The following is a 17,342-nucleotide window of genomic DNA, read 5'->3' as shown; positions in this document are numbered from 1 at the left end:
ATGCTTACATGGAAATGCCCCCATCTACTACGTAATAACAGAAAAAACAAGTACCAGATCCCTAAGATCTAATAACCACTCACTGCTCACAATACCCCACTTCAAAAAGATTAGAGCAGGAGGCACCAGTTTTCAGCATTTAGCCCCTAAACACTGGAACACTCTGCCACTCTCTATCAAAAATTAGACAACCCTCAAGGGGTTAAAAAAATTGCTGAAAACCTGGCTATTTAATCTATAACAATAACATAGCCATCTCAATGTCATGTAAATATATGTTACCATGTATATATGCTTGTGTTATGAATTTCTGGCCTATGTTTTATTTGTGTATTGTTTGCCACTTTTTTGCCGATGTAATATATGCATTACCAAGCTGTCTGTAACTGTGATTGCATAAGCTGTCGAACCCCTTCGTCTTCCCGTCCCTCCACACTCTCCTCACCTGAGTCTTCAGAGTGACCTGAGTTCCGTAGATTCCGCCGGCTCAGGTAGTCCCGTTCTTTTTTAGGTAGCACTTGCCTGTCTCGGTGAGAAGCCACAGTGACTGCTGAATAGACAGCCGTCCTGGGGCCCCTTTTCCGGGAACAGGCCGGACAAAAGGGAAAAAACCCACACGTGGGAAAAACCCTTAGGATACCTCTGGCAATGAGGTAGGTGACGATCCAATCTTGTAAACAGTAGGACTGGGAGCAGATACGAGATCCACAGGGTTGAACACAGGAGGGAAGTCCAATGCGACACCATTAGAGGTGAAGGAAGCCAATGCAACTACCGGCCCAAGGGAAGTAAAGGCGCGGTAAGAAAGAGAGAAATTACAGGAGAGAATGCAACAGAAAGAAGAAAAGGGAAAACTGGAGAACCGCGAGTGAAAAGAGCGGCAAAGAGGAGAAAAAAAACGCCCGCCGCCGGAACGGCGAGACTAGGAGGAGTAAGCGAAGAAGTGCCGAGGGATCGGCAAGGAAGAGACTGGAAGAGGAAAGGCCGCCGCTGACAAAACGAACCGGCCGACAGAGAAGGAGAAGAAACTCTATCCCAAGGATAAGGGACGAGCAAGCTGAGATAACCCGCCGCACGCCGAGACGAGCAGAGGGCAACGCTGGGGGAGCGCTAGAACCAGAGCCGCTGGAGCGAGAACCAGCAAAGGGTTGAAACGCAGCGACTGCCGGGCTTGAAGGGCAGATAAACTTCCGGCAGTGCTGCGATTGGCCAATGAATCGATACCAGACACAAAGAAGGGACTAAACCGCCCTACCTGCCGGTTTGCAGCCTCCAACGTGGAAGGAGCCGCCACCCGCGGTAGCGATTGCGGATGACTGTATGACCCCCTCCCCACCTAACCGCACCAGGCTTCCCTGGATAGCGGCGGTGAAAAGTAGCCAACAACCTTGGTGCATGAACCTGAGAAGCCGGTTCCCATGAGTCCTCCGACTCAGGGTATCCCTTCCAGGACAGGAGGTACTCAAGACGTCTGCGATAATACCTGAAATCACGGACCTGAGATACCTCATACTCATCAGGCTCCGAGGAACGTGCCAGGATAGATCTGGGAATGGGTCTATGGTGAAAGTCGGGACAGTAAGGTTTGAGAAGAGAGGAATGAAAAACCGGGTGAATGCGGCGAAGAGAGGAAGGAAGCCGAAGGCGATAGGTGACAGGATTGACTTTAGAGAGAATATTGAAAGGTCCCAGAAAACGAGGAGACAGTTTAGAAGGCCTTGTCCATCGGGGCAGAAACCGGGTGGACAACCACACCTGATCACCTGGCTTCCCTGCTGGACATTCTTTCCGATGTTGATCGGCACAGGATTTTGTCTGTCTTCTGCTGACCTCTAGACTCCGCATAGCTGAAGTCTGGGCTTCCTTAATATTCCCTAATACCTCTTCCACCGTCGGGGAGTTGGTGTAACTGGGAACCTCCGGAAACACGGCACGAGGGTGAACCCCATAAGTGCAGAAGAAAGGAGAGAGTCCTGTGGCGGAATGCCTAGTATTGTTGTACGAGAACTCTGCCGTGGGAAGCAGCGAGACCCAGTTGTCTTGATGTTGAGATATATAACACCTTAGGTATTGTTCCAGGGTCGCATTAAGGCGTTCCGTCTGACCATTGGTCTCCGGGTGAAACCCTGAAGACAGAGCTCTTTCTATGCCCAAACGGTTGCAGAAAGCATTCCAAAACTTCGAGATATACTGATTTCACCAATCCGATATTATCTTATCGGGGAGACCGTGTAGCTTGAATATGTCTCGAGAGAAAACCTCAGCCATCTTAGCCGCAGTGGGCAGATCTGGAAGGGGAGAAAAATGTGGCAACTTAGAAAAAGCGTCTACCGTGACCATAAAGCAGGTACAGGATTCCGCGACCGGCAGATCGACTATGAAATCGGTAGATATAAGACCCCATGGGCAAGTTGGCAGTTCGACCTGAGTGAGCAGACCCAAAGGTTTTCCCAGGCGATATTTGGCTCTGGAACAAATCGGACAAGCCTTGACATACTCGTATGTCTCCTTTCTAGCGTTTGGCCAAAGAAACGTTCTAGAGAGGAGCTCAAGGGTATTCTCGGCCCCTCTATGGCTGGCCGAGCGAGAGTCATGACTCCACTTCAGGATTCTAGAACGAAGAGGACCTTCGGGAATGTACAATTTCTGTTTATAGAAACACCAGTCTCCTCTTTGTTGAAAAGGAGAGTTAATAAGTAGGGGTAGTTGGGGCTTTTCCTGAATGAGGGCAGTCTTCACCTCCTTAAGGAAAGAACCAACAAAGGCCAGGATTTGATTGCGCTTGAACATGGACTCCCTCTTGATTGCCAGGTGTTCCTTGGTGGAGTCTTTGCGCGATAAGGCATCCGCCAGACTATTCTGTGATCCCGGGATATACGAGACTTGGAATTCAAACTGTGCAAAATGATGGGCCCACCTGGCCTGCCTGGAATTTGAACACTCCAATTCTTGTAGTACCTTGAGGTTCTTATGGTCTGTCCTAATCAGAAATGGATGTCTGGCTCCTAGTAGGAGATTGCGCCACTCTTCACAGGCAAGTTTCATGGCCAATAGTTCTTTCTCCAGTACCGAATAGTTGAGCTGGCTAGGAGAAAGAGTGTTTGACATGTATGCCACGGGGTGTTCCACTCCTTGGATGGTCTGGAGCAATACCGCTCCTACAGCTACCGCAGAAGCGTCGGTCTCCAAAATAAATGGCTGTGATTGATCAGGATGCAGGAGAATGTGTGCACTACAGAACAATCTCTTGAGAAAAGCGAAACTCTTCTCGGCCTCATCCGACCAAAAAAACTGAACAGCCTCCTTCTTGAGTAGGCGCGTAATCGGGTATACTACCTCTAAAAAATTTGAGATGAATCTACGGTAGTAATTTGCTAATCCCAAGAATCTCTGGACTTCTCGGACTGAAGTAGGAGCTGGCCAATCAAGAATAGCATCAACCTTGGTTTGGTCCATGGCCACCCCTTCTTCGGAAAGAATGAATCTGAGATAGTGAACCGAGGATACCGCAAATTTGCACTTCTCGCTCTTGACCAGCAACTGGTTTTCCTGAAGGCGAGACAGAACCTGGGTGACGTGTTGAATATGTTCCTTCATGTTAGGGGAGAAAATCAGAATGTCGTCGAGGTATATTATAACCGAGACCGACAGAAGATCTGAAAATAGCCTATCCATGAATCTCTGGAATGCAGCCGGTGCATTCACCAAGCCGAACGGCATCACTCTATACTCAAAAAGACCATATGGGGTTCGAAAAGCCGTCTTCCATTCGTCCCCCTCGGTGATGCGAAGCAGATGATATGCGTTCCTGAGATCCAATTTGGTGAAGATTCGAGCCCCTTGTACCGCCTCAATAATGTCGGTTATGAGTGGCATGGGATACCGATCACGAATTGTAACCTTATTGAGGCCCCGGTAATCGATACAGGGTCTGAGATCAGTCGTGTCCTTTTTCTTGATGAAGAACAGGGAGGCGCCAGCTGGTGACTTCGAAGGTCGAATAAGACCATTCTCCAAGTTGGTATCCAGATAGACCCTTAATACCTTCTTTTCGGCCTGAGAGAGAGAGAACATGCGCCCAAATGGAACCAGTGCATTAGGTTCGAGATCGATTGAGCAGTCTTCTGGCCGATGAGGAGGTAGCCGAGCGTGGAGATTCTCTTGGAATACCCCGGAGAATTTTGCACAAAAATTAGGAAGCGCGTGAATACCCACATGATCCTTGAAGAGAACCCTAACCGACTGTTGATCTTCCCTGGTATCGGGAGGAAGACAGTTGACCGAACAGTACGTGGAACAAAAACTTAGTCGATTTTCCGTCCAGTTGATATACGGGTTATGCCTGCGCAGCCAAGGAATGCCTAGGATTATGGGGAAATGTGCGGCTCTAATAATATCGAACTGCAGGACCTCTGTGTGTTGGTTGATGACCAAGGAGAGTTGTTCGGTGGTATGAGTGATTAGTCCGGACGACAAAGGTGTACCGTCTACTCCTTCCACTTTCTGACCCACCTTACGGACTATCCGAGTGAGCCCCATCTTGTCGGCCCACAGAGTGTCCACAAAGTTCCCTGCTGCACCACAATCCAATAAGGCTAATGTTTCCACCGGTCTTTCCTTGAGGTTCAAGGAAACGGATAGTACCATCAGTCTGGAATCCTCTTGGGATTCTGAAGCCGACACCGAAAGTGTGACGTAGGGACGCTTAAGAAGATCTGAGTACCCCCGGCTGCCCGTCCCTATTGACGCCGAGGGTAGTCGTTTCCCGCCTTCCTCTGCGGTACCTCAGAGCAGTCCTTCAGTACATGTTGATCGGAACCACAATAGGCGCACAAACCTTTTTCTCTTCTTCGCCGCTTCTCAGCAGATGACAGAGGTGCCCCTGTGGCTCCGATTTGCATCGGTTCTTCGCTCTGAGTAGAGGAGAAACGTCCAGAGGGAGAGTGTGAAGGAGGGTTCATGGGATTACCTGATCCTCTTTGCTTCCGGCGTTCTGCCCTTCTCTCTTGTAGACGGTACTCGATGTGGAGAGCGGCAGCAAGTAAATCTGGAAATGTGGGGGAGCGTGGAGATCTGGCTAACTCATCCTTGATCTCATCTCTCAACCCTCTCCGGAATACAGCATATTGTGCTTGTTCGGACCATCCCGCTCCTGCTGCCAGTGTCTTAAAGGAGGAGATGTATGACAGCACGTCTAGAGCACCCTGTCGTGCATCCAGCAGGTCCTCACCTGCAGTAAAAGATAGTTCGGGTCGCTCGAAGGTCTGTTTCAGTAGGTTCTGGAACCCCGAGAAGTCCTGTAGGATGGCATTACTGTTTGTCACTAGCGGAGTAGCCGAGGTCAAAGCATTCCCCGTCATATTCGAGATCATAAACCCAACTCTGGCTTGGTCCGTGGAGAAGGTGTGTGGTCTGAAGGTGAAGTACACATTACAGGCCTCCAGGAATTCCTTTACCTTCTTAGGTGAGCCATCAAATCTTCCTGAAGAAAGAGCCATAGGAGGCAATTCCGGGGGATGTGAGGGTTCCCGGATTGCTACCATCTGTTTTAAAAGGGCATTCTCAGTCTTGACCCCCTGTAGTTCCAGTGACATGGCCTGGAAAGCCTTCCATAACTCCTGAACTTGTTCTTCGGCTGACATCTTGGTCTTTCTTGGCGTTTCAATCTGTGACTGCGTAAACTGTCGAACCCCTTCGTCTTCCCGTCCCTCCACACTCTCCTCACCTGAGTCTTCAGAGTGACCTGAGTTCTGTAGATTCCGCCGGCTCAGGTAGTCCCGTTCTTTTTTAGGTAGCACTTGCCTGTCTCGGTGAGAAGCCACAGTGACTGCTGAATAGACAGCCGTCCGGGGCCCCTTTTCCGGGAACAGGCCGGACAAAAGGGAAAAAACCCACACGTGGGAAAAAACCTTAGGATACCTCTGGCAATGAGGTAGGTGACGATCCAATCTTGTAAACAGTAGGACTGGGAGCAGATACGAGATCCACAGGGTTGAACACAGGAGGGAAGTCCAATGCGACACCATTAGAGGTGAAGGAAGCCAATGCAACTACTGGCCCAAGGGAAGTAAAGGCGCGGTAAGAAAGAGAGAAATTACAGGAGAGAATGCAACAGAAAGAAGAAAAGGGAAAACTGGAGAACCGCGAGTGAAAAGAGCGGCAAAGAGGAGAAAAAAAACGCCCGCCGCCGGAACGGCGAGACTAAGAGGAGGAAGCGAAGAAGTGCCGAGCGATCGGCAAGGAACAGACTGGAAGAGGAAAGGCCGCCGCTGACAAAACGAACCGGCCGACAGAGAAGGAGAAGAAACTCTATCCCAAGGATAAGGGACGAGCAAGCTGAGATAACCCGCCGCACGCCGAGACGAGCAGAGGGCAACGCTGGGGGAGCGCTAGAACCAGAGCCGCTGGAGCGAGAACCAGCAAAGGGTTGAAACGCAGCGACTGCCGGGCTTGAAGGGCAGATAAACTTCCGGCAGTGCTGCGATTGGCCAATGAATCGATACCAGACACAAAGAAGGGACTAAACCGCCCTACCTGCCGGTTTGCAGCCTCCAACGTGGAAGGAGCCGCCACCCGCGGTAGCGATTGCGGTTGACAGTAACCTCGCAGTGATACCCAAGGATCTGGGCGAGTAACAAATGTCATAAGAAAAAAAAACATGGTGAAGGCAAAACAAAACTAAAGATCTTAACAAAAGGAACTGATGCAAATATTAACAAGGTAGAAAAGGGGTCGGAGACCCAACCCTAACAGAGCAGACAAAGTAAACGTTGGAAAGGAGCCAGTGACTCAACTGTGGGAAGCTTTTGTGAACTGGATAAAAGAAAGGGAAAATGAAGAAGAAAATCCCTATCAAGCTAGCACACCAAATGAACAGGGAGTCTGAGACTCGTACCCAAGGGAGACAATCTACCCCTGGTTCACTCTCCTGCCAGTGATGCCCTGGCAGGAGAGTGAAACAGGGGTAAGAAGCAAAGTTACATCCTGGCAAGAGAGTGAACCAGAAATATAAAGTGAAGAGATATCCTGGCAGGAGAGTAAACCAGGAGTAAGGAGTGAAGCAATATTCTGGCAGGAGAGTAAACCAGGAGTAAGGAGTGAAGCAATATTCTGGCAGGAGAGTAAACCAGAAGAAATAAGACAAGTAAAGTGATATCCTGGCAAGGAAGTAAACCAAAAGTGCGAAGGCAAATTGTAGATACAAAAAGGAAGACTAATACAATTTTTAAGGATTGGAAATGAAGTTAAACATACCCTGGCAGGATAGGATACCAGGGGTGGAAAGTGGATAAAGTGTGATAAATTGAACATTGTAAAGAACCACGGGCCTCATTACGAGTTTGGTGGTATCTGGGTGGTAAATCCGTCCAGATACTACCAAACTGAATTACCGTTACTGCCACTTGGTCCGGCGGAATTACTGCCGGTTTGCATGAGGCAGTGATGGAGTTATTCCCCTTTTTTATAGAGTCCATTGGATTCTGTGGGGCATTTTTGGTGGAACTACTGCTGTGGTAATGTCACCAATTTTGCTGATTTTTGGCGGAAAACAGGAGGATTTACCTCCAGCACGAATCCCCCCACTCCAGGGCCATACTCATTGTATGGAGGTGTTAGGAAAGATTTGCTTTATGTGCAATTTTCCCTTAATTTGTGATCCCCCCAAACGTTTTGTTTCTGTTTGGCTTACCTAAACTGACTTTTTCCAGTGGAGCACAGCCTTCAGCTACACTCCTCTGGGCTCTCGCTCATTTTCTATGGGGAAAGCGACACATTCTTCACGCTGTTAGTACTGGGAAACTATGTTTCCCTTAGTCTTTGACTATGTTGTAATTTCTTGGTAACTTTTATCTATGTGCCAAGTACCTTACAGTACTGTGCATAGGGGTCCTTTCTGTTTTATGGCCCTAGCCACCCTCTAAGGACTATTTGGTGTTTGTACAAGTGTGCCTAGGATGAACCGGTGGCAGCAGTTTACTTTTAAAGTATTTTAACTTACTTTTTATGGACCATACCATGTTCACCGCGTTTGTTTTCTGTCCTTTGGCCATTTTGTCCTTTTGCCTTCCCCCAGGTAGAGAGGCCCCAGTATTCTTTATTTGGGCATGCACCCTACATGAAAACCACATTGTGTCACGTGTGCTAGTGCCCAGGAAGAGGGTTGGGACTGTCTGGTCCCAATCCACACTACGGGTGCCAGCATGGCTGGTAGGCCTGAATGACTGGAATCACTGTCAGCAACGACTGGCCCACACCTGGCGTGACTGCAAGATAACAGATCTTCCATTGGATATCTGAGATACAAATCGTGTATAAGAGAAGGGACTCTGCATCCATTCCAGGTCAATCACTGGGAGTTCCCACCGAACTATAGTAGGAGCCAAGTATCCTGAAAGAAAGAGCAGACTTGTGGGACCGCAAGAGATGTGCAGGAAGGTTTGGCACCCTGACCCCGCTGTTGTCCCGTCGACCCCTGCTTTTGCTTCGTACCAAGAAGGCCTGCAAGTGTGCTTTGACCCTTTGGAGTAGTGGGACCAAATACTCTTGGCACCTCCTGCTTAGGCTCGCAAAGAGCCTCTTCGTAAGTGTTCCTGGGCTATCTAGTGAACTGAACAGCTCGAACACAGGGTACCACACAGGAGTGCCGCTGTCCCAAGTTGCGCATTGCTTATTTGTGGTCCAGGGCCCTCTCCTGCCAAAACTTGTTGTCCTAGCTCCTCTGGGTTGCAATTTATTAGAGTGCACCACGCCCTGAGCATTTGTGGTGACTGTCGCTATAAGTGCCTGCACACCTGCCCCACCGTGTTCTGAGATGTGCTGCACCGGAATCATCCTTCTCTTTTCCTCAAGAGGTGAGAAAAGGCTATTGTTCCACCACGGATGATCGTCCCGTCCCGCAGCCACTGAGAGCCGGAGCATCCTGTAACTGCAGGGGTGAATCCTACTAATCAGCAAAATTTGGTCCGGACTGTGGCGAGGGTCGGTGAGTACTTTCATCACTTACGGTGGCCCCATGGCACATCCATCTGTTTTTATGCACAATAATCCCTTAAAAGATACTCACCTTGGCAGGGCGAGCCTGCACTCCCCAGCTATTTGGGAACTCCAAAAGCTGCTCTATCTGCAAGGGTAGACCCTCCTCAAGGAGTAGGGCTTTATTCCATATCGCCTCAACCCCCTTCATTAGCAGCTACAGCTTCCTGAAGAGAACACGCTTTTCGCTTTACGCACTAACGTGCGTTGTTAACACACTGCTGTACTTTGAGCATAAGGCTCCTCACTTTGTAGGGCTGAACTGCATAAGATAGGAATTGACTTTGAAGAACTGCCTAATGCGATATCAGTGTTGAACTTTTCTGTTACAGGTTGCGGTTATATTCTCCCCTTTCATCAGCATTAGGCTAAACGCATTTTGTATATATGTTGCATAGTGAAATAGTGTATGTAGTAACACTTTTATTTATTTATTTTTTTTTTTATTTACTTGTATATAATCAAAAAAAAAATAGATTTTTACAAGGGCTGAATCCTAACGGAGCGAATCCCGTTGACAGTGTAAAGAATTTTGACGGTAGTATGAGTCCCAGTTTCAAGTTTCTGTTGACGACTGATCAGCGGCAATGGTGGTTCTTGTCTTTTAGATTGCCAGGTCCAGAAGTTTGGCGGCTGCTGTGTGCCATCGAGTCTTTTCGCCATTTATGATTCGGTTCCACCAGATATCTTCATTACCTGCGAAGGAGGTGGCTGTCAGAGAGCTGAAATAGGCGATTCTAGGTAGGTGCAAGGCAGGGCAGCACATTAATAGATGCCTTATTGATTCAGTCTGTTCAGGGTTTTGGCAGAGTCTGCAAAATCTTTCTTTAGATCTCGTTCTAATAGCTAGGATTTCTTGTGTCGGTAGCACATTCAGACGGGCTTTCAGAAAGGTTCTCATGAGAGATTTGCTGGGGTATCTTTTGCAGTAGGCCATTGGCTCTTTCAATTTATTTGTGTTCATTGGGAGGTCGGCTAGAAGTTTGTAAGAGGTTGCTTTATCGATGGTGGTAATCCAGTCCCAACATTCTAGTTTGGTTTTGACCCTGGTAGGGTTGTTCTTCAAATCCTCTTCCGTACAGGCGATCAAGTGGAGTTTTTGTTTTTGTTCCGTGGCCCACTTGTTCATAAAGTGGTTTTTGCCCATTTCAATTTCTTCGGCTAACAAGTGATAGATTTTCAGGCTGTCTGGATGGATGATTTTCCTGTAAAGCTGTAAAGTACTGTGATCTATCGTTGCTTTGAGAGATGTGAGGCCAAGTTCTCGCCTTATCGGCGCTACTGGTGTAGAGTTAGGAAGTCCTAACACTGCTCTCCAAATTAGGCCTTCGAGTCTGAGCCAAAGATGGGAGGGAATTGATGGTGTGGCGTCCATGGCGTACGTCAGAGAAGGGATGATTTTTGCTTTGTAAAAATTGATTGCTGGCTGAAGTGAAAATTTGCCATATTTGCGATCGACTGCTTTTAGTTGGGCGGCAAGGTTCTTTGCCTTAGCCCAAAGGGTAGCTTGCATGTTCAGGGCATTCTTTGTAGAATCGAGTTGGACTCCTAGGTATTTAAATGAGTTGACCACTTCGATTTTTGTCTCGCTGAGATGCCAATGAAAACTGTCTATCTTTTTGCTCCCTGGTTTTTGCAAGATCATTATTTTTGTTTTGGATTTGTTGATCTCTAGGTTGTTGTTGGTGATGTAAGTTGTGAGATTGTTTAGTTGGCGTTGCAGACCGACCTGAGTTTGGTCGAGTAAGATCAGGTCGTCTGCATACAGGAGTCTAGGAACCCTTATAGAGCCTATTTTGGGCGGAAATGATCGTATCTGTTTCTGGCTGTCTTTGAAATCTCCAAGGAAGGATATAAACAGGGCGGGTGCCAGGGGGCAACCTTGCTTCACTCCACGAGATGTTGGTATAGGATTCGAGGTGAGGCCTTGATTGTTCAGCCGAACCTTTATACTGGTGTTCGTGTGGAGACTGATTATTGGATCCAAAATGTTTTCCGGACAGTGCCAAGACCTCAGTTTCGACCACAGTTTGGGCCTGTCTACTCTGTCAAATGCTTGGGACAGGTCAACGAATGCTAGAAAGATTTGAGGGGCTCCTGCCAAAACTCTTTCCTTTAGTATATTCAAACACATTATGTTGACACTCGTGCTTGCGTTTTTTTGAAATCCTGTTTGTAGGAAATCAAAGCACGTCGAGGTAGAGGTCCATTTCTGGAAATGTAAGAGGAGGAGAGAGGCGAACACTTTCCCGATGACATCGAGAAGGGCAATTGGCCGGTAGTTCGAGGGGTCCTCTCTTGCTCCTTTCTTGAAGATCGGGACGACCACAGCAGTCGCCCATGAGTCTGGGATCGTTCTTTTATCCTGGCAAAGTTTGAAGATTGAGCTAATAAGGGTTGACCATTCATCTGGATGCTGTTTTAGATCAAAGTTCGCTAGGCCATCGGGCCCGGGCGCTCTTGATGACTTCAGTTTTAGAATTTTGGACTTGATGTCACTAATGTCAGTCTGGTCCACCCAGGTTGAGAGCTCTGTGCGCTTTGTTTCTTCAACATTGCCTTCTGCTGGATGAAATAGGGTCGTAAAATAGGAAACCCATTTTTCTTCTGGGATTGGATTTATCATATGCAAGTTTGGGAACTTGTTGGATTTATTGATGAGTGACCAAAAGTCGCGAGATTTTTTGTTGGTAAGGGCCTTCATCATGTCTTCGGCATCTCGTTGATATAACCCACTTCTAGCGTTTCTCAGCCATTGCCTGAAGGTCCTCGTTTCTACTTCGAGGGCATCCCATTCGTTAGGTAGATTTGATGATACTGCCACTCTTCTCAATTTCCTGAGGAGTTTCCGTTTAGCTACCAGGGTCGGATTATATTTATGGGTGTGTTGTTTGCTTCGAATTTTAGTGGTCTTCCCTGGTTTTTTGAAAGCCAACAGAAGAGGAATGTAGCTTGATCTGGCCACTCCGTTTTGGGATGCGGGTTCTGAAGTCAGGCTGGCAAATTGGTCTGTTAATTTGCGGATGTCGGGAGCGATCATTCGAAGACGAGTTTGCTGCGAATTAGTTTCAATTTGAGTTTCGTAGAGTTGCGAGAAGGTCTCTTGATTTCTGCAGATCAGGCTTAGTAAATTGTGATCACTGTGAATTGTTTTAATGACGTTGAATGACACTAGGTTGGAATACACAGGATCTGAGACGAAGATGTAGTCCAGGGTAGCAGATGACGAGCCACGTTCCCAAGTTGGTGTCAGGGCATCAAGGTCTGTTTTGGTGGCTGAGTTGTGGAGGTTTTTAGATTTCATAATGGCGTTCCAAGCGAAACCTCTATCTGAAGCAGAGCCATTGGTAAGGTCTCGTCTAGCTGGAGCGTTTGCTGTAAGGCAGTTCGCGTTAAGGTCCCCGCAGATCACAATGTTCGAAGATTTATGTTTGATGGTGATTTCGTCGATTATGTTGGACACTTTTTCACACATGTTCGCGGTAGAGGTCTTTTGAGGGTTCCAGTAGACGTTGATAATTGCTACCGAGTCCTGGGTTGTGGGATTTGTTGATGAGTTTTCGGTGCTCCAAGAGGTCAGAATGGCCAGAATTTCGTAACAGCGGGCAATGACTTTTGTGATGGTTATACCGGATCCAATGCGGGTTGCTATTAGCAGTCCCGACGAGGGGCGACCCAGTGGTCCTTTAGAAGCTGGAGATATTTCAATGTGGTAGCCGTCGAGGGCCGGTTTTTCACATAGCCACGTTTCTTGAAGGCATATGATGTCGTATGGGCTCAGGTCTTGGCTGTCGGAGTTAGTAAGGTGGACGTGGCCTCTGGTGTTCCATGAGGCTATGTTTATGTTTGTTCTCGAAGATGGTTGTTGGAATGCTTTAGATGTGGGTGACGCCTCTACAACGTCGCCCAATGGTTGCTATTTCTTTGCCCCTAAGGTCAGGACGTTGCGGAACCAGTTCCATTTGTTTAGCTCAGCTGACTTTTCAGGCTCGTTTGGGGTCTGCTTTGTGGTTTTACTTGGGGTTCTGTTGGTCAGAGGGACCTCTTTGCTGGCATGATATCTCGATCGTGTGGTTGCGGGGTATCCATAATGCCGGTTGGAATTGTGTAACACTTTTATTATTACTGTGGTTTACTCGTGTTTTGCTATAAAGGCCCATGATGTATTTTTGATATATATCTGCCGAAGAGTAATCTGTGGAGTTTTGCTGTGTGTACTCATTGTGTGCTTTCGATCACTCTCACCCCTCCTGAGACTTTGGGCCCGATTAATAGAATCCAGTGCAGAAGCAGCGCAAGCGCTGTGTGCCAAGGAGCGTGCGCCACGTGTGCGCCAGCCGTGGCTCAAACCAGCAATTGCGCGGCATGCGTATTCATTGATTTCCTGACGCATCAGTAGCTGTGGCACAATGAACAGCAAACAGCGCCAGTAATGTGGCTAACACCACCCCGTGCACAGGAAAAAGCCAGTCAAATGGCCAATTCGGCGCAAGGCCCCTGCGCCTTCCTTGGCCCAGCATACAGCCCCCTCCATCGTAATCGCGTGGAAAATTCGGAGCGTACCCCGCTTGCACCAGCCAAATCGCGTGGAAAGGGCCGCGCGTACCCCTGCGAAATCGCATTGCCCACTCGCCCCAGCCAAATCGTGTGCTGCCATCAGCTGAAAACATGCCCCGCAGGCAGCCCACACCACAAGGGACCCCCATCACCTGCGACCATACCCCGCAGGCAGCCCACACCACATGGGATTCCTCATCACCCGTGACCATACCCGTAAGCAGCCCACACCACAAGGGACCCCCCATCACCTGTGACTATACCCCGCAGGCAGCACACACCACAAGGGACACCCCATCACCTGTGACCATACCCACAGGAAGCCCACACCACAAGAAACCCCCATCACCGGTGACCATACCCACAGGCAGCCCACACTACAAGGGACCCCCATCACATGTGACCATACACCACAGCCAGCTCACCCATGACCATACCCCGCAGGCAGCCCACATCACAAGGGACCCCCATCACCTGTGACCATACCCCGCAGCAGCCTACCCGTGACCATACCCCGCAGGCAGCCCACACGACAAGGGACCTCCCATTACCTTTGACCATACCCCACAGGCAGCCCACACCACAAGGACCACCATCATCCGTGACCATACCCACAGGCAGCCCACACCACAAGGGCTCCCCCATCACCTGTGACCATACCCGCAGGGAGCCCACACCACAAGGACCACCATCATCCGTGACCATACCCACAGGCAGCCCACACCACAAGGGCTCCCCCATCACCCGTGACCATACCCCACAGGCAGGCACCGATTCATGTCCGCTCCACCAGTAACGGCAACCAGTAGGCAGGCCCCGACAAATGACCCCCCCACCAGTGACGGCAACCTGCAGGCAGGCCCCGACTCATTTCCCCCGCCCCCACCAGTAATGGCAACCTGCAGGCAGGTCCCGACTCATGTCCCCCAACCCCCACCAGTGACGGTGTGGGATATCTTGACCCAATTCAGCTGGGCTTCCCCACATCACCAAGCTGCATTTCAGCAGAAACAGCAAAATGGCTATGCTGGCTCCTGTGAGCACCATGGCCCCAAAACTGCATTTCGCAGCAACAAAAAGATGGCTGACATATACAAATGGAATAAAGTGAAAAGGCAGCATTGCTTTGCTGCCAGCTGAAAATCCCCATTAAAAAGGAAACTTTTTCACTTTTAAAATAATGCTGCTGATGCTATTTTCATCTGCTCTTCCTTCCCCTACTGTTATTAATAAGGCCCTGCCATACCCAGTATATCCCATTGTGCTTCAGCAAAACCAAGCATGATTTCTAATTGACAGGCCCTGTCAAACCAACTCTGTGAAAAATCAACAAAGGAATATCCCTTTTACCGCACAGGAAAACGCGTTCATTTTCTTCACAAAGTATCAAAGATCAGTAGTTCAAAGGAACTCCAGCTATCTGGGCCATGTCAATTTCAATGCATCTGTGCTTCAAACAAAACTCTTGCATACAATAAAATAACTATGGCTGCAAAACTGTGGGAATCTGATGGAGATGCAAAACCGAATTAAAAAAGAAATGTCAGCTTGCACCACATGTGTAAAAATAAAAAAGGGCTTTGCAAACTAAAGGAGAAAAATGCCTGTTTTAAAAGTACATTACCTAGCTATGTGAAGGGGTTTATTGCTGGTGAAAATACACACATGGGCTATTTTATTCCACAGGCTTGTTTTAATTCAGGACCGAATATAAGAAAGTAAAACTGTTAAACTATATTGGCCGGATTGTGCAAGCTCCCAAAAACAGGTTATTCCAGTTGGCAGAGCTAAGGCTTCCCCCAAAGAAAGGGAACCACCATAAACTTTCAGGTTTCTGATGAGAGGATGACAGAAACAAAAGGGCGCCTCAGTAGATACTAACACCTCAGTGATAATTATTAGGTTGGCCAGAATCTGGTCTAGGTTGAACCCTCTGACAATGGAACTTCCAGGACAACGACAAGTGCATATTCACACCTCCTATTCACACCTCCTCGTGATTTCCACAAGAAGCTGCAAAGGAAATCTCAGGGACAACCTGGCGAGAGGGGGTAGCCTTGGAAAGGCATGCCCATACATGGAGAACAATACTAACATTTGTTTCCAAAGACTATTTATTAATAAAAATGTAAAGACTTTTATCTTGGCAGCAGGACTTTGTTAAAATGCGAAAATGGAACAGTTTAAATATGATTTTTTGGGCTTTCATTTAAGACATTGTAGAATTCACTGACCCCTTGGGAATAGAAATGGTAAAGAAGTAGGGATTACAAGAAAAGTATCAGTGATGACAGTGCACATTTTTATACTTACAACCCTTATGATGATCCACACACATGTATCAAGTTATGGAATTTTAGGCTGAATCTTTCATCCTCAAAATTACTAAAAAGTATTAACCTGACAAAACAATGTCTCACGGATTGTAGAATTGGAGTGCAATGCTCTACACAAAATAGGTAACCTGTTTATGTAAGTTGCTAAGAGACTTCAATGTTTTTGAACATTGTAAAACTCACATCATATATCTGACATTCTGCATTGAAATCCAACCAGTTGAGAGCGAGGCGGAGACTAGCACCCCTGACCAATCCCGTGGGTTAGAGGTGTGCTTAGTTAAACCTGCCCAGCCATATACTTTGATGATGTCACTATGCATTGTAAATAAGAGTCCCTGACAAGACTCCAGACACAATCTTCCAGATTTTCCTGCGCATGCATTCCTGTTCCATTCATCCTACTGAGTTAAGATTCCAACTACAAGGCCTAAGCATGGCTGACCCTTCCAGCAAGGCCTCAATTCTAAAATCTCAAGTAACCAAAGGGAGAAAGCTGTGGTATTCTTTGGGAAGCATCCTGATACCACTAATTGCTGCCCACTAACTGCATTCAGCGGTACCAGTGCCATCCAGCGACCAGAATTACCATCCGGTGACCCAACCTTGCCCAGCTGTCTTTTGCCCAGCTGTCCTTTGCCAGGCGTGCTGCCATGTGGCGACCAGAACCTGTTGACGGTCCAAAAATCCCAAACTAAAAGTGGACCGTAAGTATAATCCCTACCCCATAGAAATCCATAGTCTATCTTGTCTTGCTTTGTCCTAATCCCACACTCTAAGCCCTCCTATCCTTATCCTGATAACTTGTTAAAACTGTCAGAATTATCTGTGCTACCCGGCCCTTGATTCGAGTGCTAGCGCCATCTCTCTTTGCATTTCTGTCTGGTGTAAACTGTAAGCCCTTAGTGATTTTTCAAGTAATCCAACTAATTTCCATATATTTTATTGTTGGTATTGAGCACTGGGGTGGTAAAGGTGACCTCACGAATCAACCTGGGTGCTTACTGTGTTCCTCTTCAACAATATAGTCTAGATAATTCATTTCTAGTAACATTTGCCTTTCTTTCAAAACTGAAGTCTTCATTTTGACTGCTTTGTTTTCTGAAAACTGAACCCCATTTCAACCTGAAATTCTCATTCAAAACTGCAGCTGCCCCCATTCTTTCACTTCTGTAATATCATTGTGATGTACCTCTGTTCCCCAGAGTAAAAACCGCATCACGATTTGAAATATTTCACCCGTTTTTTAAAGAAACCGTTTGAGTAAATTTACACGGAAATTGAAAGAAAATGCAACTTTTCCATGTGTCGTTTTAAACTTTCCACTTGTTTTTCGAATTGTATTTTCTTGGTAATCCATTGCCTATGATTGATAGTATCTTTGCATTGTGCTTTAGTGAGAAATTGTATTTGTTT

At 47.6% G+C, this 17,342-nt stretch overlaps 1 protein-coding gene across 4 annotated transcripts in view; it reads left to right on the top strand.

Moving 5' to 3' along the window:
- The window catches only part of LOC138468427 (zinc finger protein 615-like), an 85,360-nt gene that overhangs the window by 10,760 nt on the left and 57,258 nt on the right, over window positions 1-17,342 (top strand). The window contains exon 3 of one of the 4 annotated variants that reach the window (XM_069608985.1): window positions 9,642-9,774. The exons of the other annotated variants lie outside the window; for them this stretch is intronic. The gene's annotated coding sequence lies outside the window, so the exon portion shown is untranslated. The remainder of the gene's footprint in view (window positions 1-9,641; window positions 9,775-17,342) is intronic. 4 annotated transcript variants of the gene reach the window in all.

Source organism: Ambystoma mexicanum, chromosome 4q (assembly GCF_040938575.1).
Source record: "Ambystoma mexicanum isolate Mex_15411 chromosome 4q, UKY_AmexF1_1, whole genome shotgun sequence".
Classification (NCBI taxonomy): Eukaryota; Metazoa; Chordata; class Amphibia; order Caudata; family Ambystomatidae; genus Ambystoma; species Ambystoma mexicanum.
The sequence above is the reverse complement of the archived record's forward strand: the minus strand, read 5'-3'. Positions and strand labels throughout refer to the sequence as shown.